General features: G+C 53.1%; 1 long non-coding RNA gene across 1 annotated transcript; it reads left to right on the top strand.

Moving 5' to 3' along the window:
* The first annotated feature begins 786 nt into the window (after positions 1–786).
* LOC142907654 (uncharacterized) lies at positions 787–21,533 on the top strand. Its single transcript, XR_012931177.1, has 6 exons — positions 787–970; positions 13,302–13,426; positions 16,412–16,470; positions 18,958–19,131; positions 20,766–20,830; positions 21,424–21,533. It is a non-coding gene; the product is annotated as an uncharacterized LOC142907654 (long non-coding RNA).
* The last annotated feature ends 1,071 nt before the right edge of the window (positions 21,534–22,604 follow it).

Raw genomic sequence — 22,604 nt, 5'->3', positions numbered from 1 at the left:
ATTCACCCACCCACTTACCACTCACCACTTACCACTCACCACTTACCACTCACCCATTCACCCACCCACTTACCACTCACCACTTACCACTCACCACCACTCACCACTTACCACTCACCACTTACCACTCACCACTCACCACCACTCACCACTCACCACCCACCACTCACCACTCACCACTTACCACTCACCACTCACCACCACTCACCACTCAGCACCACTCACCACCACTCACCACTCACCACCACTCACCACTTACCACTCACCACTCACCACCACTCACCACTCACCACCCACCACCCACCACCACTCGCCACCACTCACCACTCACCACCACTCACCACTAACACTCACCACTCACCACCACTCACCACTCACCACCCACCACCACTCGCCACCACTCACTACCACTCACCACTCACCACTTACCACTAACCACTAACCACTTACCACTCACCCATTCACCCACCCACTAACCACTTACCACTCACCACCACTCACCACCACCCACCACCCACCACTCACCACCACTCACCACCACTCACCACCACTTACCACTCACCACCACTCACCACCACTCACCAGTGACAGACCCAATTCTATGTTTTTCTCCCCTCGCCCCTCCCCCCACCCCCCATCGCCCCTCCCCCCTTCGCCCCCTCCCCCCTTCGCCCCTCCCCCCATCGCCCCTCCCCTCTTCGCCCCTCCCCTCTTCGCCCCTCCCCCCCATCGCCCCTCCCCCTTTGCCCCTCCCCCCTTCGCCCCGCCCCCCCAACCCAGGGAGGCTGTGAGGTTGGTGCAGGGCCTACCCCGCGCGAAGCAGGAAGCCCCCGCCCCCAGAGCCCCGCCCCTGACTCCCGTCCCCGTAGCCCCGCCCCTCGGCCCCGCCCTCTCCACCAGAGCCCCGCCCCCTCCAGCCCCCAGGGGCGTGGCCCCACCCCCGGGTACTCGTCGCTCACAAACTCCTCGGGTGAGTGGGTGGGTGAGTGGGTGGGTGGGTGAGTGGGTTGGTGGGTGGGTGAGTGGGTGAGTGAGTGAGTGGGTGAGTGGGTGGGTGGGTGAGTGGGTGAGTGAGTGGGTGAGTGGGTGGGTGGGTGAGGGGGTGAGTGAGTGGGTGAGTGGGTGAGTGAGTGGGTGGGTGGGTGAGTGGGTGAGTGGGTGGGTGAGTGGGTGGGTGGGTGAGTGGGTGGGTGGGTGGGTGAGTGGGTGAGTGGGTGGGTGGGTGGGTGAGTGGGTGGGTGAGTGAGTGGGTGGGTGGGTGAGTGGGTGGGTGAGTGGGTGGGTGGGTGAGTGGGTGGGTGAGTGGGTGGGTGGGTGAGTGGGTGGGTGGGTGAGTGGGTGGGTGTGAGAGTGGGTGAGTGGGTGGGTGAGTGGGTGGGTGGGTGAGTGGGTTGGTGGGTGAGTGGGTGGGTGGGTGGGTGAGTGGGTGGGTGGGTGAGTGGGTGGGTGGGTGGGTGGGTGAGTGGGTGGGTTGGTGGGTGGGTGAATGGGTGAGTGGGTGGGTTGGTGGGTGAGTGCGTGAGTGAGTGGGTTGGTGGGTTGGTGGGTGGGTGAGTGGGTGGGTGGGTGAGTGGGGGGGTGGGTTAGTGAGTGGGTGGGTGGGTGAGTGGGTGGGTGGGTGGGTGAGAGTGGGTGAGTGAGTGGGTAGGTGGGTGGGTGAGTGGGTGAGTGGGTGGGTGGGTGAGTGGGTGGGTGGGTGGGTGAGTGGGTGGGTGGGTGAGTGGGTGGGTGGGTGGGTGAGTGGGTGGGTGAGTGAGTGAGTGAGTGGGTGGGTGAGTGAGTGAGTGGGTGGGTGGTTGGGTGGGTGGGTGAGTGGATGGGTGGGTGGGTGAGTGGGTGGGTGAGTGGATGGGTGGGTGGGTGAGTGGGTGAGTGGGTGAGTGAGTGAGTGAGTGGGTGGGTGGGTGAGTGGGTGAGTGAGTGGGTGAGTGGGTGGGTGGGTGGGTGAGTGGGTGGGTGAGTGGGTGGGTGGGTGAGTGGGTGGGTGGGTGGGTGAGAGTGGGTGAGTGAATGGGTGGGTGGGTGAATGAGTGGGTGGGTGAGTGGGTGAGTGGGTGGGTGGGTGAGTGGGTGGGTGGGTGAGTGGTTGGGTGGGTGAGTGGGTGGGTGAGTGGGTGAGTGAGTGGGTGAGTGAGTGGGTGGGTGGGTGGGTGAGTGAGTGGGTGTGTGAGTGGGTGATGGGTGGGTGAAGTGAGTGGGTTGGTGGGTGGGTGGGTGAGTGAATGAGTGAGTGAGTGGTGAGTGAGTGAGTGGGTTAGTGGTGAGTGGGTGAGTGGGTGAGTGAGTGAGTGAGTGATTGGTAAGTGGTGAGTGAGTGGGTGAGTGAGTGGTGAGTGAGTGGGTGAGTGGGTGAGTGAGTGAGTGGTGAGTGGTAAGTGGGTGAGTGAGAGGGTGAGCGAGTGGGTGGGCGAGTGGGTGAGTGGTGAGTGAGTGAGTGGTGAGTGGGTGAGTGAGTGGTGAGTGAGTGAGTGGGTGAGTGGGTGGGGTGGGTGAGTGAGTGGTGAGTGAGTGAGTGGTGAGTGGTGAGTGAGTGAGTGGTGAGTGAGTGAGTGGTGAGTGAGTGGTGTGTGGTGAGTGAGTGAGTGGTGAGTGAGTGATTGGTGAGTGAGTGGGTGAGTGGGTGACTGGTGAGTGAGTGGTGAGGTTGAGTGAGTGGGTGAGTGGTGAGTAAGTGGTGAGTGAGTGGTGAGTGAGTGGTGAGTGAGTGGGGAGTGAGTGAGTGGATGAGTGAGTGAGTGGTGAGTGAGTGGTGAGTGAGTGGTGAGTGAGTGTGTGGAGTGGGTGGTGAGTGATTGGTGAGTGAGTGGTGAGTGAGTGTGTGAGTGAGTGGTGAGTGTGTGGTGAGTGAGTGAGTGAGTGTGTGAGTGAGTGAGTGAATGAGTGGGTGAGTGAGTGGGTGAGTGATTGGTGAGTGAGTGGTGAGTGGGTGGTGAGTGAGTGGTGAGTGAGTGGTGAGTGAGTGAGTGGTGAGTGATTGGTGAGTGAGTGGTGAGTGAGTGAGTGAGTGGTGAGTGAGTGAGTGGGTGAGTGAGTGGAGTGGTGAGTGAGTGGTGAGTGAGTGGTGAGTGAGTGGTGAGTGAGTGAGTGGTGAGTGAGCGGTGAGGAGTGAGTGATGGTGAGTGAGTGAGTGGTGAGTGAGTGTGTGAGTGAGTGTGTGAGTGAGTGAGTGAGTGGGTGAGTGAGTGAGCGACTGGGTGAGTGAGTGAGTGAGTGGTGAGTGAGTGGTGAGTGAGTGGGTGAGTGAGTGAGTGAGAGGGTGAGTGAGTGGTGAGTGAATGAATGAGTGAGTGAGTGAGTGGTGAGTGAGTGGTGAGTGAGTGATTGGTGAGTGAGTGGTGAGTGAGTGGGTGAGTGGGTGAGCGGGTGAGTGAGTGGGTGAGCGACTGGGTGAGCGACTGGGTGAGTGAGTGGTGAGTGAGTGGTGAGTGAATGAATGAGTGAGTGAGTGAGTGGTGAGTGATTGGTGAGTGAGTGAGTGGTGAGTGAGTGGGTGAGTGAGTGAGTGAGTGAGTGAGTGGTGAGTGAGTGGTGAGTGAGTGGTGAGTGAGTGGTGAGTGATTGGTGAGTGAGTGGTGAGTGAGTGAGTGGGTGAGTGAGTGAGTGGTGAGTGATTGGTGAGTGAGTGGTTGAGTGAGTGGTGAGTGAGTGGTGAGTGAATGAGTGAGTGATTGGTGAGTGAGTGGTGAGTGAGTGGTGAGTGATTGGTGAGTGAGTGGTGAGTGAGTGATTGGTGAGTGAGTGGTTGAGTGAGTGGTGAGTGAGTGGTGAGTGAATGAGTGAGTGATTGGTGAGTGAGTGGTGAGTGAGTGGTGAGTGATTGGTGAGTGATTGGTGAGTGAGTGGTGAGTGAGTGGTGAGTGGTGAGTGAGTGGTGAGTGAGTGGGTAAGTGAGTGGGTGAGTGATTGGTGAGTGATTGGTGAGTGAGTGGTGAGTGAGTGGTGAGTGTGTGGTGAGTGAGTGAGTGAGTGGGTGAGTGAGTGGGTGAGTGAGTGGGTGAGTGATTGGTGAGTGAGTGGTGAGTGGGTGGTGAGTGAGTGGTGAGTGAGTGGTGAGTGAGTGAGTGGTGAGTGATTGGTGAGTGAGTGGTGAGTGAGTGAGTGAGTGGGTGAGTGAGTGAGTGGGTGAGTGAGTGGGTGAGTGGTGAGTGGTGAGAGAGTGGTGAGTGAGTGGTGAGTGAGTGAGTGGTGAGTGAGCGGTGTGTGAGTGAGTGGAGTGGTGAGTGAGTGAGTGGTGAGTGATGTGTGAGTGAGTGTGTGAGTGAGTGAGTGAGTGTGAGTGAGTGGCGTGGGATGGGTGAGTGAGTGAGTGAGTGGTGAGTGAGTGGTGAGTGAGTGGGTGAGTGAGTGAGTGAGAGGGTGAGTGAGTGGTGAGTGAATGAATGAGTGAGTGAGTGAGTGGTGAGTGAGTGGTGAGTGAGTGATTGGTGAGTGAGTGGTGAGTGAGTGGGTGAGTGGGTGAGCGGGTGAGTGAGTGGGTGAGCGACTGGGTGAGCGACTGGGTGAGTGAGTGGTGAGTGAGTGGTGAGTGAATGAATGAGTGAGTGAGTGAGTGGTGGAGGATTGGGTGAGTGAGTGAGTGGTGAGTGAGTGGGTGAGTGAGTGAGTGAGTGAGTGAGTGAGTGGTGAGTGAGTGGTGAGGTGAGTGGTGAGTGATTGGTGAGTGAGTGGTGGTGAGTGAGTGGGTGAGTGAGTGAGTGGTGAGTGATTGGTGAGTGAGTGGTTGAGTGAGTGGTGAGTGAGTGGTGAGTGAATGAGTGAGTGATTGGTGAGTGAGTGGTGAGTGAGTGGTGAGTGATTGGTGAGTGATTGGTGAGTGAGTGGTGAGTGAGTGATTGGTGAGTGAGTGGTTGAGTGAGTGGTGAGTGAGTGGTGAGTGAATGAGTGAGTGATTGGTGAGTGAGTGGTGAGTGAGTGGTGAGTGATTGGTGAGTGAGTGGTGAGTGAGTGAGTGGGTGATGAGTGAGTGGTGTGGTGATTGGTGAGTGAGTGGTTGAGTGAGTGGTGAGTGAGTGGTGAGTGATTGGTGAGTGAGTGGTGAGTGAGTGGTGAGTGAATTGGTGAGTGACGTGGTGAGTGAGTGGTTGTGGAGTGAGGGTGAGTGAATGAGTGAGTGATGGTGAGTGAGTGGTGAGTGAGTGGTGAGTGATTGGTGAGTGATTGGTGAGTGAGTGTGAGTGAGTGATTGGTGAGTGAGTGGTTGAGTGAGTGGTGAGTGAGTGGTGAGTGAATGAGTGAGTGATAGGTGAGTGAGTGGTGAGTGAGTGGTGAGTGATTGGTGAGTGATTGGTGAGTGAGTGGTGAGTGAGTGGTGAGTGGGTGAGTGAGTGGTGAGTGAGTGGGTAAGTGAGTGGTGAGTGAGTGATTGGTGAGTGATTGGTGAGTGAGTGGTGAGTGAGTGGTGAGTGTGTGGTGAGTGAGTGAGTGAGTGGGTGAGTGAGTGAGTGAATGAGTGGGTGAGTGAGTGGGTGAGTGATTGGTGAGTGAGTGGTGAGTGGGTGGTGAGTGAGTGGTGAGTGAGTGGTGAGTGAGTGAGAGGTGAGTGATTGGTGAGTGAGTGGTGAGTGAGTGAGTGAGTGGGTGAGTGAGTGAGTGGGTGAGTGAGTGGGTGAGTGGTGAGTGGTGAGTGAGTGGTGAGTGAGTGGTGAGTGAGTGAGTGGTGAGTGAGCGGTGAGTGAGTGAAGTGGTGAGTGGAGTGAGTGGTGAGTGAGTGTGTGAGTGAGTGTGTGAGTGAGTGAGTGAGTGGGTGAGTGAGTGAGCGACTGGGTGAGTGAGTGAGTGAGTGGTGAGTGAGTGGTGAGTGAGTGGGTGAGTGAGTGAGTGAGAGGGTGAGTGAGTGGTGAGTGAATGAATGAGTGAGTGAGTGAGTGGTGAGTGAGTGGTGAGTGAGTGATTGGTGAGTGAGTGGTGAGTGAGTGAGTGGTGAGTGGAGTGAGCGGGTGAGTGAGTGGGTGAGCGACTGGGTGAGTGAGCGATGGTGAGTGAGTGGTGAGTGAATGAGTGAGTGAGTGAGGTGGTGAGTGATGTGAGTGAGTGAGTGAGTGAGTGAGTGAGTGGGTGAGTGAGTGAGTGAGTGGTGAGTGATGTGTGTGAGTGAGTGGTGAGTGAGTGGTGAGTGATTGGTGAGTGAGTGGTGAGTGAGTGAGTGGGTGAGTGAGTGAGTGGTGAGTGATTGGTGAGTGAGTGGTTGAGTGAGTGGTGAGTGAGTGGTGAGTGAATGAGTGAGTGATTGGTGAGTGAGTGGTGAGAGAGTGGTGAGTGATTGGTGAGTGATTGGTGAGTGAGTGGTGAGTGAGTGATTGGTGAGTGAGTGGTTGAGTGAGTGGTGAGTGAGTGGTGAGTGAATGAGTGAGTGATTGGTGAGTGAGTGGTGAGTGAGTGGTGAGTGATTGGTGAGTGATTGGTGGAGTGAGTGGTGAGTGAGTGGTGAGTGGTGAGTGAGTGGTGAGTGAGTGGGTAAGTGAGTGGTGAGTGAGTGATTGGTGAGTGATTGGTGAGTGAGTGGTGAGTGAGTGGTGAGTGAGTGATTGGTGAGTGATTGGTGAGTGAGTGGTGAGTGATTGGTGAGTGAGTGGTGAGTGAGTGGTGAGTGATTGGTAAGTGAGTGGTGAGTGAGTGGTGAGTGAGTGGTGAGTGAGTGGTGAGTGAATGAGTGAGTGAATGGTGAGTGAGTGGGTGAGTGTGTGGTGAGTGATTGGTGAGTGAGTGGTGAGTGGTGGTGTGGGGTGTGTGAGTGAGTGAGTGAGTGGTGAGTGAGTGGTGAGTGAGTGGTGAGTGAGTGGTTGTGGGGTGGTGAGTGGTGAGTGAGTGGTGAGTGATTGGTGAGTGATTGGTGAGTGATTGGTGAGTGGGTGGTGTGTGGGTGTGTGAGTGAGTGAGTGAGTGGTGAGTGAGTGGTGAGTGAGTGGTGAGTGAGTGGTGTGTGGGTGTGTGAGTGAGTGAGTGAGTGGGTGAGTGAGTGGTGAGTGATTGGTGAGTGATTGGTGAGTGATTGGTGAGTGAGTGGTGAGTGAGTGGTGAGTGAGTGAATGAGTGAGTGAGTGGTGAGTGAGTGGTGAGTGAGTGGTGAGTGAGTGGGTGAGAGTGAGTGGGTGAGAGTGAGTGAGTGGTGAGTGAGTGGTGAGTGAGTGGTGAGTGAGTGGTGAGTGAGTGAGTGGTGAGTGAGTGGTGAGTGAGTGAGTGAGTGGTGAGTGGTGAGTGAGTGATTGGTGAGTGATTGGTGAGTGATTGGTGAGTGTGTGGTGAGTGAGTGATTGTGGAGTGAGTGGTGAGTGAATGAGTGAGTGAGTGGTGAGTGATTGGTGAGTGAGTGAGTGAGTGGTGAGTGAGTGGTGAGTGATTGAGTGAGTGAGTGGTGAGTGAGTGAGTGGTGAGTGAGTGGTGAGTGATTGGTGAGTGGTGAGTGAGTGGTGAGTGAGTGGTGAGTGAGTGGGTGAGTGGTGAGTGATGGTGGAGTGAGTGAGTGGTGAGTGAGTGGTGAGTGATTGGTGAGTGAGTGAGTGGTGAGTGAGTGGTGAGTGAGTGGGTGAGTGGTGAGTGAGTGAGTGGTGAGTGAGTGGTGAGTGAGTGGTGAGTGATGAGTGAGTGAGTGAGTGGTGAGTGAGTGGTGAGTGAGTGGTGAGTGAGTGAGTGGTGAGTGAGTGGTGAGTGAGTGGTGAGTGAGTGGTGAGTGAATGAGTGAGTGATTGGTGAGTGAGTGGTGAGTGAGTGGTGAGTGAGTGGTGAGTGAGTGATTGGTGAGTGAGTGGTGAGTGAGTGGTGAGTGAGTGAGTGGTGAGTGAGTGAGTGGTGAGTGAGCTGATTGGTGAGTGAGTGGTGAGTGAGTGGTGAGTGAGTGGTGAGTGAGTGAGTGGTGAGTGAGTGATTGGTGAGTGATTGGTGAGTGAGTGGTGAGTGAGTGGTGAGTGATTGGTGAGTGATTGGTGAGTGAGTGGTGAGTGAGTGGTGAGTGAGTGGTGAGTGAGTGGGTGAGTGAATGAGTGAGTGATTGGTGAGTGAGTGGTGAGTGAGTGGTGAGTGAGTGGTGAGTGTGTGGTGAGTGAGTGATTGGTGAGTGAGTGGTGAGTGAGTGGTGAGTGAGTGGTGAGTGTGTGGTGAGTGAATGAGTGAGTGATTGGTGAGTGAGTGGTGAGTGAGTGGTGAGTGAGTGATTGATTGGTGAGTGAGTGGTGAGTGATTGGTGAGTGAGTGGTGAGTGAGTGGTGAGTGAGTGAGTGAGTGGTGAGTGAGTGGTGAGTGAGTGAGTGGTGAGTGGTGAGTGAGTGAGTGGTGAGTGATTGGTGAGTGATTGGTGAGTGAGTGGTGAGTGGGTGGTGTGTGGGTGTGTGAGTGAGTGAGTGGTGAGTGAGTGAGTGGTGAGTGAGTGGTGAGTGAGTGGTGAGTGAGTGGTGTGTGGGTGTGTGAGTGAGTGAGTGAGTGGTGAGTGAGTGGTGAGTGATTGGTGAGTGATTGGTGAGTGATTGGTGAGTGATTGGTGAGTGATTGGTGAGTGAGTGGTGAGTGAGTGGTGAGTGAGTGAATGAGTGAGTGAGTGGTGAGTGAGTGGTGAGTGAGTGGTGAGTGAGTGGTGAGTGAGTGGGTGAGAGTGAGTGAGTGGTGAGTGAGTGGTGAGTGAGTGGTGAGTGAGTGGTGAGTGGTGAGTGAGTGATTGGTGAGTGATTGGTGAGTGATTGGTGAGTGTGTGGTGAGTGAGTGATTGGTGAGTGAGTGGTGAGTGAATGAGTGAGTGAGTGGTGAGTGATTGGTGAGTGAGTGAGTGAGTGGTGAGTGAGTGGTGAGTGATTGGTGAGTGAGTGGTGAGTGAGTGAGTGAGTGGTGAGTGAGTGGTGAGTGATTGGTGAGTGGTGAGTGAGTGGTGAGTGAGTGGTGAGTGAGTGGGTGAGTGGTGAGTGATTGGTGAGTGAGTGAGTGGTGAGTGAGTGGTGAGTGAGTGGTGAGTGATTGGTGAGTGAGTGAGTGGTGAGTGAGTGGTGAGTGAGTGGGTGAGTGGTGAGTGAGTGGTGAGTGAGTGAGTGGTGAGTGAGTGGTGAGTGAGTGGTGAGTGATTGGTGAGTGAGTGAGTGAGTGGTGAGTGAGTGGTGAGTGAGTGGTGAGTGAGTGAGTGGTGAGTGAGTGGTGAGTGAGTGGTGAGTGATTGGTGAGTGAGTGGTGAGTGAGTGGTGAGTGAGTGGTGAGTGAGTGAGTGGTGAGTGAGTGATTGGTGAGTGAGTGGTTGGTGAGTGAGTGGTGAGTGATTGGTGAGTGAGTGAGTGGTGAGTGAGTGAGTGGTGAGTGAGTGATTGGTGAGTGAGTGGTGAGTGAGTGGTGAGTGAGTGGTGAGTGAGTGAGTGGTGAGTGAGTGATTGGTGAGTGATTGGTGAGTGAGTGGTGAGTGAGTGGTGAGTGATTGGTGAGTGATTGGTGAGTGAGTGGTGAGTGAGTGGTGAGTGATTGGTGAGTGAGTGGGTGAGTGAATGAGTGAGTGATTGGTGAGTGAGTGGTGAGTGAGTGGTGAGTGAGTGGTGAGTGTGTGGTGATTGAGTAGGTGGTGAGTGAGTGGTGAGTGAGTGATTGATTGTGAGTGAGTGGTGAGTGGTGATTGGTGAGTGATTGGTGAGTGAGTGGTGGTGGGTGAGTGGGTGAGTGAGCTGAAGTGGTGAGTGAGTGAGTGGTGAGTGAGTGGTGAGGTGAGTGGTGAGTGAGTGAGTGAGTTGTGAGTGAGTGGTGAGTGGTGAGTGAGTGGGGAGAGTGGTGAGTGAGTGGTGAGTGAGTGGTGAGTGAGTGGGTGAGTGGTGAGTGAGTGAGTGGTGAGTGAGTGGTGAGTGAGTGGTGATGGTGAGTGAGTGGTGAGTGATTGGTGAGTGATTGGTGAGTGAGTGGTGAGTGAGTGAGTGAGGTGGGTGAGTGAGTGAGTGAGTGATTGGTGAGTGAGTGGTGAGTGAGTGAGTGAGTGGTGAGTGAGTGGTGAGTGATGGGTGAGTGGTGAGTGAGTGGTGAGTGAGTGGTGAGTGAGTGGTGAGTGGTGAGTGATTGGTGAGTGAGTGAGTGGTGAGTGAGTGGTGAGTGAGTGGTGAGTGATTGGAGTGAGTGAGTGGTGAGTGAGTGGGTGAGGTTGGTGGTGAGTGAGTGGTGAGTGAGTGAGTGGTGAGTGAGTGGTGAGTGAGTGGTGAGTGAGTGGGGGTGAGTGAGTGAGTGAGTGGTGAGTGAGTGGTGAGTGAGTGGTGAGTGAGTGAGTGGTGAAGTGAGTGGTGAGTGAGTGGTGAGTGATTGGTGAGTGAGTGGTGAGTGAGTGGGTGAGTGAGTGGTGAGTGAGTGAGTGATGAGTGAGTGAGTGGTGAGTGAGTGGTGGTGAGTGAGTGGTGAGTGATTGGTGAGTGAGTGAGTGGTGAGTGAGTGAGTGGTGAGTGAGTGATTGGTGAGTGAGTGGTGAGTGAGTGGTGAGTGAGTGGTGAGTGAGTGAGTGGTGAGTGAGTGATTGGTGAGTGATTGGTGAGTGAGTGAGTGAGTGGTGAGTGAGTGGTGAGTGATTGGTGAGTGATTGGTGAGTGAGTGGTGAGTGAGTGGTGAGTGAGTGGGTGAGTGAATGAGTGAGTGATTGGTGAGTGAGTGGTGAGTGAGTGGTGAGTGAGTGGTGAGTGTGTGGTGAGTGAATGAGTGAGTGATTGGTGAGTGAGTGGTGAGTGAGTGGTGAGTGAGTGGTGAGTGTGTGGTGAGTGAATGAGTGAGTGATTGGTGAGTGAGTGGTGAGTGAGTGGTGAGTGAGTGATTGATTGGTGAGTGAGTGGTGAGTGATTGGTGAGTGAGTGGTGAGTGAGTGGTGATGATGAGTGAGTTGGTGAGTGAGTGAGTGGTGAGTGTGGTGAGTGAGTGAGTGAGTGAGTGGTGAGTGAGTGGTGAGTGAGTGAGTGGTGAGTGAGTGATGGTGAGTGAGTGGTGAGTGAGTGGTGAGTGAGTGCGTGAGGTGAGTGGTGGTGAGTGATTGGTGAGTGATTGGTGAGTGAGTGGTGAGTGAGTGGTGAGTGAATGGTGAGTGATTGGTGAGTGAGTGGTGAGTGAGTGGTGAGTGAGTGGGTGAGTGAATGAGTGAGTGATTGGTGAGTGAGTGGTGAGTGAGTGGTGAGTGAGTGGTGAGTGAGTGGTGAGTGAATGAGTGAGTGATTGGTGAGTGAGTGGTGAGTGAGTGGTGAGTGTGTGGTGAGTGAGTGAGTGAGTGTGAGTGGTGAGTGATGTGTTGGTGAGTGAGTGGTGAGTGAGTGATTGATTGGTGAGTGAGTGGTGAGTGAGTGGTGAGTGAGTGGTGAGTGAGTGGTGAGTGAGTGAGTGAGTGGTGAGTGAGTGGTGGGTGAGTGAGTGGTGAGTGATGGTGAGTGAGTGGTGAGTGAGTGGTGAGTGAGTGGTGAGTGAGTGAGTGAGTGAGTGATTGGTGAGTGAGTGGTGAGTGAATGAGTGAGTGAGTGGTGAGTGAGTGGTGAGTGATTGGTGAGTGATTGGTGAGTGAGTGGTGAGTGATTGGTGAGTGAGGTGAGTGGTGAGTGGGTGGTGAGTGAGTGGTGAGTGGTGAGTGAGTGGTGAGTGAGTGGTGAGTGGTGAGTGAGTGGTGAGTGAGTGGTGAGTGATTGGTGAGTGAGTGGTGAGTGAGTGGTGAGTGAGTGGTGAGTGAGTGGGTGAGCGAGTGAGTGGGTTGGTGAGTGGGTGGTGAGTGAGTGAGTGAGTGGTGAGTGGTGAGTGATTGGTGAGTGATTGGTGAGTGATTGGTGAGTGAGTGGTGAGTGAGTGAGTGGTGAGTGATTGGTGAGTGATTGGTGAGTGAGTGAGTGGTGAGTGATTGGTGAGTGGTGAGTGAGTGGTGAGTGAGTGGTGAGTGAGTGAGTGGTGAGTGAGTGAGTGGTGAGTGATTGGTGAGTGATTGGTGAGTGAGTGGTGAGTGAGTGGTGAGTGAGTGGTGAGTGAGTGGTGAGTGAGGGAGTGGTGAGTGAGTGGTGAGTGAGTGAGTGAGTGGTGAGTGAGTGATTGGTGAGTGAGTGAGTGAGTGGTGAGTGAGTGGTGAGTGAGTGAGTGGTGAGTGAGTGGTGAGTGAGTGAGTGGTGAGTGAGTGAGTGAGTGGTGAGTGAGTGGTGAGTGATTGGTGAGTGATTGGTGAGTGAGTGGTGAGTGAGTGGTGAGTGATTGGTGAGTGAGTGGTGAGTGAGTGGTGAGTGAGTGGTGAGTGAGTGGTGAGTGAGTGAGTGAGTGGTGAGTGATTGGTGAGTGAGTGGTGAGTGAGTGAGTGGTGAGTGAGTGAGTGGTGAGTGAGTGGTGAGTGAGTGAGTGGTGAGTGAGTGAGTGGTGAGTGATTGGTGAGTGATTGGTGAGTGATTGGTGAGTGAGTGAGTGAGTGGTGAGTGAGTGGTGAGTGGTGAGTGGTGAGTGAGTGGTGAGTGATTGGTGAGTGAGTGGTGAGTGAGTGGTGAGTGAGTGGTGAGTGATTGGTGAGTGAGTGGTGAGTGATTGGTGAGTGAGTGGTGAGTGAGTGGTGAGTGAGTGGTGAGTGATTGGTGAGTGAGTGAGTGGTGAGTCAGTGAGTGATTGGTGAGTGAGTGGTGAGTGATTGGTGAGTGAGTGGTGAGTGAGTGAGTGAGTGGTGAGTGATTGGTGAGTGAGTGGTGAGTGAGTGAGTGGTGAGTGAGTGAGTGGTGAGTGAGGAGTGAGTGAGTGGTGAGTGAGTGAGTGGTGAGTGATTGGTGAGTGATTGGTGAGTGAGTGAGTGAGTGGTGAGTGAGTGGTGAGTGAGTGAGTGGTGAGTGAGTGGTGAGTGAGTGGTGAGTGATTGGTGAGTGAGTGGTGAGTGAGTGGTGAGTGAGTGGGTGAGTGAGTGAGTGAGTGGGTGAGTGGGTGAGCGAGTGAGTGGGTGAGTGAGTGGGTGAGTGGGTGAGTGAGCGACTGGGTGAGTGAGTGGTGAGTGAGTGATGAGTGAGTGGTGAGTGAGTGGTGAGTGAGTGGTGAGTGAGTGGTGAGTGAGTGGTGAGTGAGTGATTGGTGAGTGATTGGTGAGTGAGTGGTGAGTGATTGGTGAGTGAGTGGTGAGTGATTGGTGAGTGAGTGAGTGGTGAGTGAGTGGTGAGTGAGTGGTGAGTGATTGGTGAGTGAGTGAGTGAGTGGTGAGTGATTGGTGAGTGAGTGAGTGAGTGGTGAGTGAGTGGTGAGTGATTGGTGAGTGGTGAGTGAGTGAGTGGTGAGTGAGTGGTGAGTGAGTGGTGAGTGATTGGTGAGTGATTGGTGAGTGAGTGGTGAGTGAGTGGTGAGTGGTGAGTGAGTGGTGAGTGATCACCTCTCCCCGCGTGTTCCAGTACACGGACGTGACCCCCACGGCCCCCCCCCTGGGTCCCCCACAAAGCTGCCCCCCACCTCTACTCCAGCGTGGTCTGTGACCTCAGCCGACTCATCCAGCTGCAGACGAGCCTGCAGCAGCACGGTGCAGGCTCGATCCACTGCTGCACTGCCACGCTGCTCGCTCACCCCACTCAGTCACTCACTCACCCACTCACCACTCACTCACTCACTCACCCAGTCGCTCACTCACTCACTCACTCACCCACTCACTCGCTCATCCGCTCGCTCACTCACTCACTCACCCACTCACCCACTCACCCACTCGATCACTCACTCACTCACCCACCCAGTCGCTCACCCACTCACCCACTCACTCACCCACCCACTCACTCACCCACCCACTCACACACTCACCACTCACTCACCCACTCACTCACTCACCCACTCACTCACTCACCCACTCACTCACTCACCCACCCAGTCGCTCACTCACTCACCCACCCACCCACTCACTCGCTCACCCACTCACCCAGTCGCTCACTCACTCACTCACCCACCCACTCACTCGCTCACCCACTCACTCACCCACTCACTCACCCACTCACTCACCCACTCACTCCCTCACTCACCCACTCACTCGCTCACCCACTCACCCACTCACCCACTCACTCACCCACTCACTCACTCACCCACTCACTCGCTCACTCGCTCACCCACTCACCCACTCACCCACTCACTCACTCACCCACTCACTCGCTCACCCACTCACGCACTCACCCACTCACTCACTCACCCACTCACTCACTCACCCACCCACTCACTCACTCACCCACCCACTCACCCACCCACTCACCCACCCACGTACTCGCTCACCCACCTGCTCACTCACCCACCCACTCACCCACCCACTCGTTAACCCACCCGCTCACTCACCCACTCACACAAACCCAATTAATCACCCACTTACTGTGTGTCTCTCTATGTCTCTCTCTGTCTCTCTCTCTGTGTCTCTCTGTGTGTCTCTCTCTGTCTCTCTCTGTCTCTCTGTGTGTCTCTCTCTGTGTCTCTCTCTCTGTGTCTCACTCTCTCTGTGTCTCACTGTGTCTCACTGTGTCTCTCTGTGTCTCACCGTGTGACTCTCTGTGTCTCTCGGTGTCTCTATCTGTGTGTCTCTGTGTGTCTCATTGTGTCTCTCTGTGTCTCTCTGTGTGTCTCTCTCTGTGTCTCTCTGTGTCTCTCTGTGTCTCTCTGTGTGTCTCTCTGTGTGTCTCTCTGTGTCTCTCTGTGTGTCTCTCTGTGTGTCTCTCTGTGTGTCTCTCTGTGTGTCTCTCTGTGTCTCTGTGTGTCTCTGTGTGTCTCTCTGTGTCTCTCTCTGTGTGTCTCTGTATGTCTCATTGTGTGTCTCTCTCTGTGTCTCTCTGTGTCTCACCGTGTGTCTCTCTGTGTCTCTCTGTGTCTCTCTGTGTGTCTCACCGTGTGTCTCTGTGTCTCTTTGTGTCTCTCTCTGTCTCTCTCTCTGTCTCTCTCTGTCTCTCTGTGTCTCTTTCTCTGTGTCTCTCTGTGTCTCTCTCTCTGTGTCTCACTGTGTCTCACTGTGTCTCACTGTGTCTCTCTGTGTCTCACCGTGTGTCTCTCTGTGTCTCTCTGTATCTCTCTCTGTGTGTCTCTGTGTGTCTCATTGTGTCTCTCTGTGTCTCACCGTGTGTCTCTCTGTGTCTCTCTGTGTCTCTCTGTGTGTCTCTCTGTGTGTCTCTCTGTGTGTCTCTCTGTGTCTCTGTGTGTCTCACTGTGTCTCTCTGTGTCTCTCTCTGTGTGTCTCTGTATGTCTCATTGTGTGTCTCTCTCTGTGTCTCTCTGTGTCTCACCGTGTGTCTCTCTGTGTCTCTCTGTGTCTCTCTGTGTGTCTCACCGTGTGTCTCTGTGTCTCTTTGTGTCTCTCTCTGTCTCTCTCTCTGTCTCTCTCTGTCTCTCTGTGTCTCTTTCTCTGTGTCTCTCTCTCTGTGTCTCACTGTGTCTCACTGTGTCTCTCTGTGTGTCTCTCTGTGTCTCTCTGTGTGTCTCTCTGTGTGTCTCTGTGTGTCTCACTGTGTCTCACTGTGTCTCTCAGTGTCTCTCTGTGTCTCTCTGTTTCTCTCTGTGTCTCTGTGTGTCTCTATGTTTCTCATTGTGTGTCTCTCTCTGTGTCTCTCTGTGTCTCACCGTGTGTCTCACCGTGTGTCTCTGTGTGTCTCTCTCTCTGTCTCTCTCTGTCTCTCTGTGTGTCTCTCTCTGTATCTCTCTCTCTGTGTCTCTCTGTGTCTCACTGTGTCTCTCTGTGTGTCTTTCTGTGTGTCTCTGTGTGTCTCTGTGTGTCTCTTTGTGTCTCTGTGTCTCTCTGTGTCTTCGTGTGTCTCACTGTGTGTCTCTCTGTCTCTCTGTGTCTTCGTGTGTCTCACTGTGTGTCTCTCTGTCTCTCTGTGTCTCACCATGTGTCTCTCTGTGTCTCTCTATGTGTCTCTGTGTGTCTCTGTATCTCTCTGTGTGTCTCTGTGTGTCTCACCGTGTGTCTCTCTGTGTCTCTCTCTCTGTGTCTCACCGTGTGTCTCACCGTGTGTCTCTGTGTCTCTCTCTGTGTGTCTCTCTGTGTGTGTCTCTTTCTGTGTCTCACTGTCTCACCGTGTCTCACCGTGTGTCTCTGTGTGTCTCCGTGTCTCTCTGTGTCTCTCTCTGTGTGTCTCTCTGTGTGCGTGTCTCTCTGCGTCTCACTGTCTCACCGTGTGTCTCTCTCTGCGTCTCACTGTCTCACCGTGTGTCTCTCTCTGCGTCTCACTCTCTCAGCGTGTGTCTCCGTGTCTCCGTGTGTCTCCGTGTGTCACCGTGTGTCTCCGGTCTCCGTGTGTCTCCGTGTGTCTCCGCGTGTCTCTGTGTGTCTCCGTGTGTCTCCGTGTGTCTTCGTGTCTCCGTGTGTCTCCGTGTGTCTCCGTGTGTCTCCGTGTCTCCGTGTGTCTCCGTGTGTCTCCGTGTGTCTCTGTGTCTCCGTGTCTCCGTGTGTCTCCGTGTGTCTCCGTGTGTCTCCGTGTCTCCGTGTGTCTCTGTGTGTCTCCGTGTGTCTCCGTGTGTCTCCGTGTCTCCGTGTGTCTCTGCACAGATGGGTTGAGCGTCTCACTCACCACGTTCATCATCAAGGCCGTGGCCAAGTCTCTGCAGGTGATGATGATGATGGTGGTGGTGGTGATGGTGGTGATGGTGATGGTGGTGGTGATGGTGGTGATGGTGATGATGGTGATGGTGGTGGTGGTGATGATGGTGGTGATGGTGGTGGTGGTGATGATGGTGATGATGGTGATGATGATGGTGATGATGGTGGTGGTGATGGTGGTGATGGTGGTGATGATGGTGGTGATGATGGTGATGGCGGTGATGGCGGTGATGGCGGTGATGGCGGTGATGGTGGTGATGGTGGTTGTGATGGCGTTGATGGTGATGATGACGGTGGTGGTGATGATGGCGGTGGTGGCGGTGATGGTGGTGAAGGTGGTGGTGGTGGTGGTGATGGTGGTGATGATGGTGATGATGATGGTGGTGATGGTGATGATGGTGGTGATGGTGGTGGTGATGGTGATGATGGTGGTGATGATGGTGGTGATGATGGTGGTGATGGTGGTGATGGCGGTGGTGATGATGGTGATGGTGGTGATGGTGGTGATGGTGATGATGGCGGTGGTGATGATGGTGATGGTGGTGATGGTGGTGATGATGGTGATGGTGGTGATGATGGTGATGGCGGTGATGGTGGTGATGGCGGTGATGGCGGTGGTGGCGGTGATGGTGGTGAAGGTGGTGGTGGTGGTGGTGATGGTGGTGATGATGGTGATGATGATGGTGGTGATGGTGGTGATGGTGATGATGGTGGCGATGGTGGTGGTGATGGTGGTGGTGATGGTGATGATGGTGGTGATGGTGGTGATGGCGGTGGTGATGGTGGTGATGGTGGTGATGGTGGTGATGGTGGTGATGGTGGTGATGGCGTTGATGATGGTGATGATGGTGATGGTGGTTGTGATGGCGGTGGTGATGGTGGTGATGGTGGTGGTGATGGTGGTGATGGTGGTGGCGATGGTGGTGTTGTTGTGACAGGTGATGATGATGGTGGTGATGATGTGACAGGTGATGATGATGATGGTGATGTTGTGACAGGTGGTGGTGATGGTGGTGATGTTGTGACAGGCGATGATGATGGTGATGATGATGTGACAGGTGATGGTGATGATGATGGTGATGATGATGTGACAGGTGATGATGATGCTGGTGATGTTGTGACAGGTGATGGTGATGATGGTGATGTTGTGACAGGTGATGATGATGATGGTGATGTTGTGACAGGTGATGATGATGTTGTGACAGGTGATGTTGTGACAGGTGATGATGATGATGGTGATGGTGGTGATGATGATGGTGATGTTGTGACAGATGGTGATGATGGTGGTGATGTTGTGACAGGCGATGATGATGATGATGGTGATGTTGTGACAGATGATGGTGATGTTGGTGATGTTGTGACAGGCGATGATGATGCTGGTGATGTTGTGACAGGTGATGATGATGGTGGTGATGATGTTGTGACAGGTGATGATGATGGTGGTGATGTTGTGACAGGTGATGTGACAGGTGATGATGTGACAGGTGATGTGACAGGTGATGGTGATGTTGGTGATGTTGTGACAGGTGATGGTGATGCTGGTGATGTTGTGACAGGTGATGATGATGCTGGTGATGTTGTGACAGGTGATGATGATGATGATGACGTTGTTACAGGTGATGATGATGATGGTGATGATGATGATGATGTGACAGGTGATGATGATGGTGGTGATGATGTGACAGGTGATGATGGTGGTGATGATGTGACAGGTGATGATGATGATGATGGTGGTGACGTTGTGACAGATGATGTTGTGACAGGTGATGGTGATGGTGGTGATGATGTGACAGGTGATGATGATGGTGATGATGATGTGACAGGTGATGATGGTGATGGTGATGGTGGTGATGATGATGATGATGGTGGTGATGTTGTGACAGGTGATGATGGTGATGATGTTGGTGATGTGACAGGTGATGTTGTGACAGGTGATGATGATGATGGTGATGATGATGATGATGTGACAGGTGATGATGATGGTGTTGATGATGATGATGGTGATGTGACAGGTGATGTTGGTGATGATGTGACAGGTGATGATGATGGTGATGATGATGATGATGTGACAGGTGATGATGATGCTGGTGATGATGATGGTGTTGATGATGATGATGATGTGACAGGTGATGATGATGGTGATGATGATGATGATGTGACAGGTGATGATGCTGATGATGATGATGTGACAGGTGATGATGCTGATGATGATGATGTGACAGGTGATGATGATGCTGGTGATGGTGATGATGATGTGACAGGTGATGATGATGATGGTGATGATGATGACGTTGTTACAGGTGATGATGATGCTGGTGATGATGATGATGATGTGACAGGTGATGATGATGCTGGTGATGATGATGTGACAGGTGATGATGATGCTGGTGATGTTGTGACAGGTGGTGATGATGATGATGATGGTGTTGATGATGATGATGATGTGACAGGTGATGATGATGATGATGGTGTTGATGATGATGGTGATGTGACAGGTGATGCCCACCATGAACGTGTGCTGGGTTGGTGACGGCGGCGACAGCGGCGGTGTGAAGCATCGCCCTTCCGTGGACGTGTCGGTTGCCGTGGCGACGGACCGCGGCACGCTGTTGCCGATGGTAACCGGGGCCCATCGCTACGGGCTACACGCGCTGGGCTCCATCGTCACGGTAACCAGCGCCACCACAGTCGCCACCGTGGAAACCACCAGGATCCATGCGGTTGTTGTTGTTGTTGTGGTTGTTGTTGTTGTGGTTGTTGTTGTTGTGGTTGTTGTTGTGGTTGTTGTTGTGGTTGTTGATGTGGTTGTTGTTCTTGTGGTTGTTGATGTGGTTGTTGTTGTTGTTGTGGTTGTTGATGTGGTTGTTGATGTGGTTGTTGATGTGGTTGTTATTGTGATTGTTGTTGTGGTTGTTGTTGTGGTGTTACTGTGATTGTTGTTGTGGTTGTTGTTGTGGTTGTTGATGTGGTTGTTGATGTGGTTGCTATTGTGGTTGTTGATGTGGTTGTTGATGTGGTTGTTGATGTGGTTGTTGATGTGGTTGTTGTTGTTGTTGTGGTGTTACTGTGATTGTTGTTGTGGTTGTTGTTGTGGTTGTTGATGTGGTTGTTGTTGTGGTTGTTGTGGTTGTTGATGTGGTTGTTGATGTGGTGTTTCTGTGATTGTTGATGTGATTGTTGTTGTGGTTGTTGATGTGGTTGTTGATGTGGTTGTTGTGGTTGTTGATGTGGTTGTTGATGTGGTGTTACTGTGATTGTTGTTGTGGTTGTTGTGGTTGTTGATGTGGTTGTTAATGTGGTGTTACTGTGATTGTTGTTGTGGTTGTTGTGGTTGTTGATGTGGTTGTTAATGTGGTGTTTCTGTGATTGTTGATGTAGGTGTTGTGGTTGTTGTTGTGGTTGTTGTTGTAGTTTTGACGATGTGGTTGTTGATGTGGTTGTTGATGTACTGTTACTGTGATTGTTGATGTGATTGTTGTGGTTGTTGTGGTTGTTGATGTGGTGTTACTGTGATTGTTGTTGTGATTGTTGTGGTTGTTGATGTGATGTTACTGTGATTGTTGTTGTTGTGATTGTTGTTGACGATGTGATTGTTGTGGTTGTTGTTGTGGTTGTTGATGTGGTTGCTGGTGGTTGTTGTTGTTGGTGTGGTTGTTGTTGATGTGGTATTGGTGGTTGTTGTGGTTGTTGTTGTGATTGTTGTTGTTGTGGTTGTTGTGGTTGTTAATGTGGTGTTACTGTGATTGTTGTTGTGATTGTTGTTGTTGTGGTTGTTGTGGTTGTTAATGTGGTGTTACTGTGATTGTTGTTGTGATTGTTGTTGTTGTGGTTGTTGACGATGTGATTGTTGTGGTTGCTGGTGGTTGTTGTTGTTGGTGTGGTGTTGGTGGTTGTTGTTGTTGGTGTGGTGTTGGTGGTTGTTGTTGATGTGGTGTTGGTGGTTGTTGTTGTTGATGTGGTGTTGGTGGTTGTTGTTGATGTGGTGTTGGTGGTTGTTGTTGGTGTGGTGTTGGTGGTTGTTGTTGATGTGGTGTTGGTGGTTGTTGTTGTTGATGTGGTGTTGGTGGTTGTTGTTGTTGATGTGGTGTTGGTGGTTGTTGTTGTTGTTGATGTGGTGTTGGTAGTGGTTGTTGTTGTTGATGTGGTGTTGGTGGTTGTTGTTGTTGATGTGGTGTTGGTGGTTGTTGTTGTTGTTGATGTGGTGTTGGTGGTGGTTGTTGTTGATGTGGTGTTGGTGGTTGTTGTTGTTGATGTGGTGTTGGTGGTTGTTGTTGATGTGGTGTTGGTTGTTGTTGATGTTTAGGATCTGGAGGAGAGAGCCAAAGCTGGAAGTTTGAAACCGGAAGAAAATAGCAGTGGAGCATTTATGTAAAACTACACTACACTATACACTACACTATACACTACACTTTACACTACACTATACACTACACTATACACTACACAATACACTACACACATTACACTACACAATACACTACACTATACACTACACTCACAACACATTACAGCACACTATACACTACACACATTACACTACACTATACACTACTATACACTACACTATACACTACACTATACACTACACTACACACACACACATTACACTACACTATACACTACACTCACAACACATTACACTACACTATACACTACACACATTACACTACACTATACACTACACACATTACACTACACTACACACACACATTACACTACACTATACACTACACTCACAACACATTACACTACACTATACACTACACACACAGATACACACACACAGATATACGTACACACACGTGTACACACAAAATTAACACGAATGTGTCTGTCTCTATCCCCCGTGACCCCCCCCTCCGTGTCCCCCTGCCCCCCGCCCCCCCCCCCCGTCTCCCCCCTGCCCCCCCCCGTGTCCCCCCCCCTGCCCCCCCCCTGCCCCCCCCCCCCCGTGTCTCCAGCGTCTCTCCCCTGAGCTCCGTCTCTGCGTTTGTCTCCTCTCTGCCCCCGGCCCACTCCTCGGTTCTCGCCGTGGGGGGCGTGGGGACCCAGATGAGAGAGGCGGGGGCGGGGGGGGGGGAGGAGGAGGGGGGGGCGAGTGGGGGGGGGGCGCCCCCCCCCGCCCCCCCCGCCGGGGGGGGGGTGAGCGCCGTTCCCACGCTGAGCCTGTCACTAGCGAGCGACAGCCGAGTGGTGGACCAGGACGGAGCGGCGGCCTTCCTGCAGCTCCTGCGGAGACACCTTGAGAACCCTTCCTCGCTCGCCCTGTGAGTCGCCCTGTGAGTCGCCCTGTGAGTCACTCAGAGACTCGCTCAGAGACTCACTCAGAGACTCGCTCAGAGACTCACTCAGAGACTCACTCAGAGACTCACTCAGAGACTCACACAGAGACTCACTAAGACTCACTAAGACTCACACAGAGACTCACTAAGACTCACACAGAGACTCACTAAGACTCACACAGAGACTCACTAAGACTCACTAAGACTCACACAGAGACTAAGACTCACTGTCGCTAGCGAGCGACGGCCGAGTGGTGGACCAGGACGGAGCGGCGGCCTTCCTGCAGCTCCTGCGGAGACACCTTGAGAACCCTTCCTCGCTCGCCCTGTGAGTCGCCCTGTGAGTCGCCCTGTGAGTCACTCAGAGACTCGCTCAGAGACTCACTCAGAGACTCGCTCAGAGACTCACTCAGAGACTCGCTCAGAGACTCACACAGAGACTCACTAGGAGGCTCATACAGAGACTCACTAAGACTCACTCAGAGACTCACTCAGAGACTCACACAGAGACTAAGACTCACACAGAGACTCACTAAGACTCACTAAGACTCACTCAGAGACTCACTAAGACTCACTCAGAGACTCACACAGAGACTCACTAAGACTCACTAAGACTCACACAGAGACTCACTAAGACTCACACAGAGACTCACTAAGACTCACACAGAGACTCACTAAGACTCACTAAGACTCACTAAGACTCACTAAGACTCACACAGAGACTCACTAAGACTCACTAAGACTCACTAATACTCACACAGAGACTAAGACTCACTGTCGCTAGCGAGCGACGGCCGAGTGGTGGACCAGGACGGAGCGGCGGCCTTCCTGCAGCTCCTGCGGAGACACCTTGAGAACCC

The sequence above is a fragment of the Petromyzon marinus genome, chromosome 80, assembly GCF_048934315.1.
Source record: "Petromyzon marinus isolate PM22_M1 ecotype Great Lakes invasive population chromosome 80, UKy_Petmar_22M1.pri1.0, whole genome shotgun sequence".
Classification (NCBI taxonomy): Eukaryota; Metazoa; Chordata; class Hyperoartia; order Petromyzontiformes; family Petromyzontidae; genus Petromyzon; species Petromyzon marinus.
This window is presented reverse-complemented; position numbering and strand designations above follow the sequence as displayed.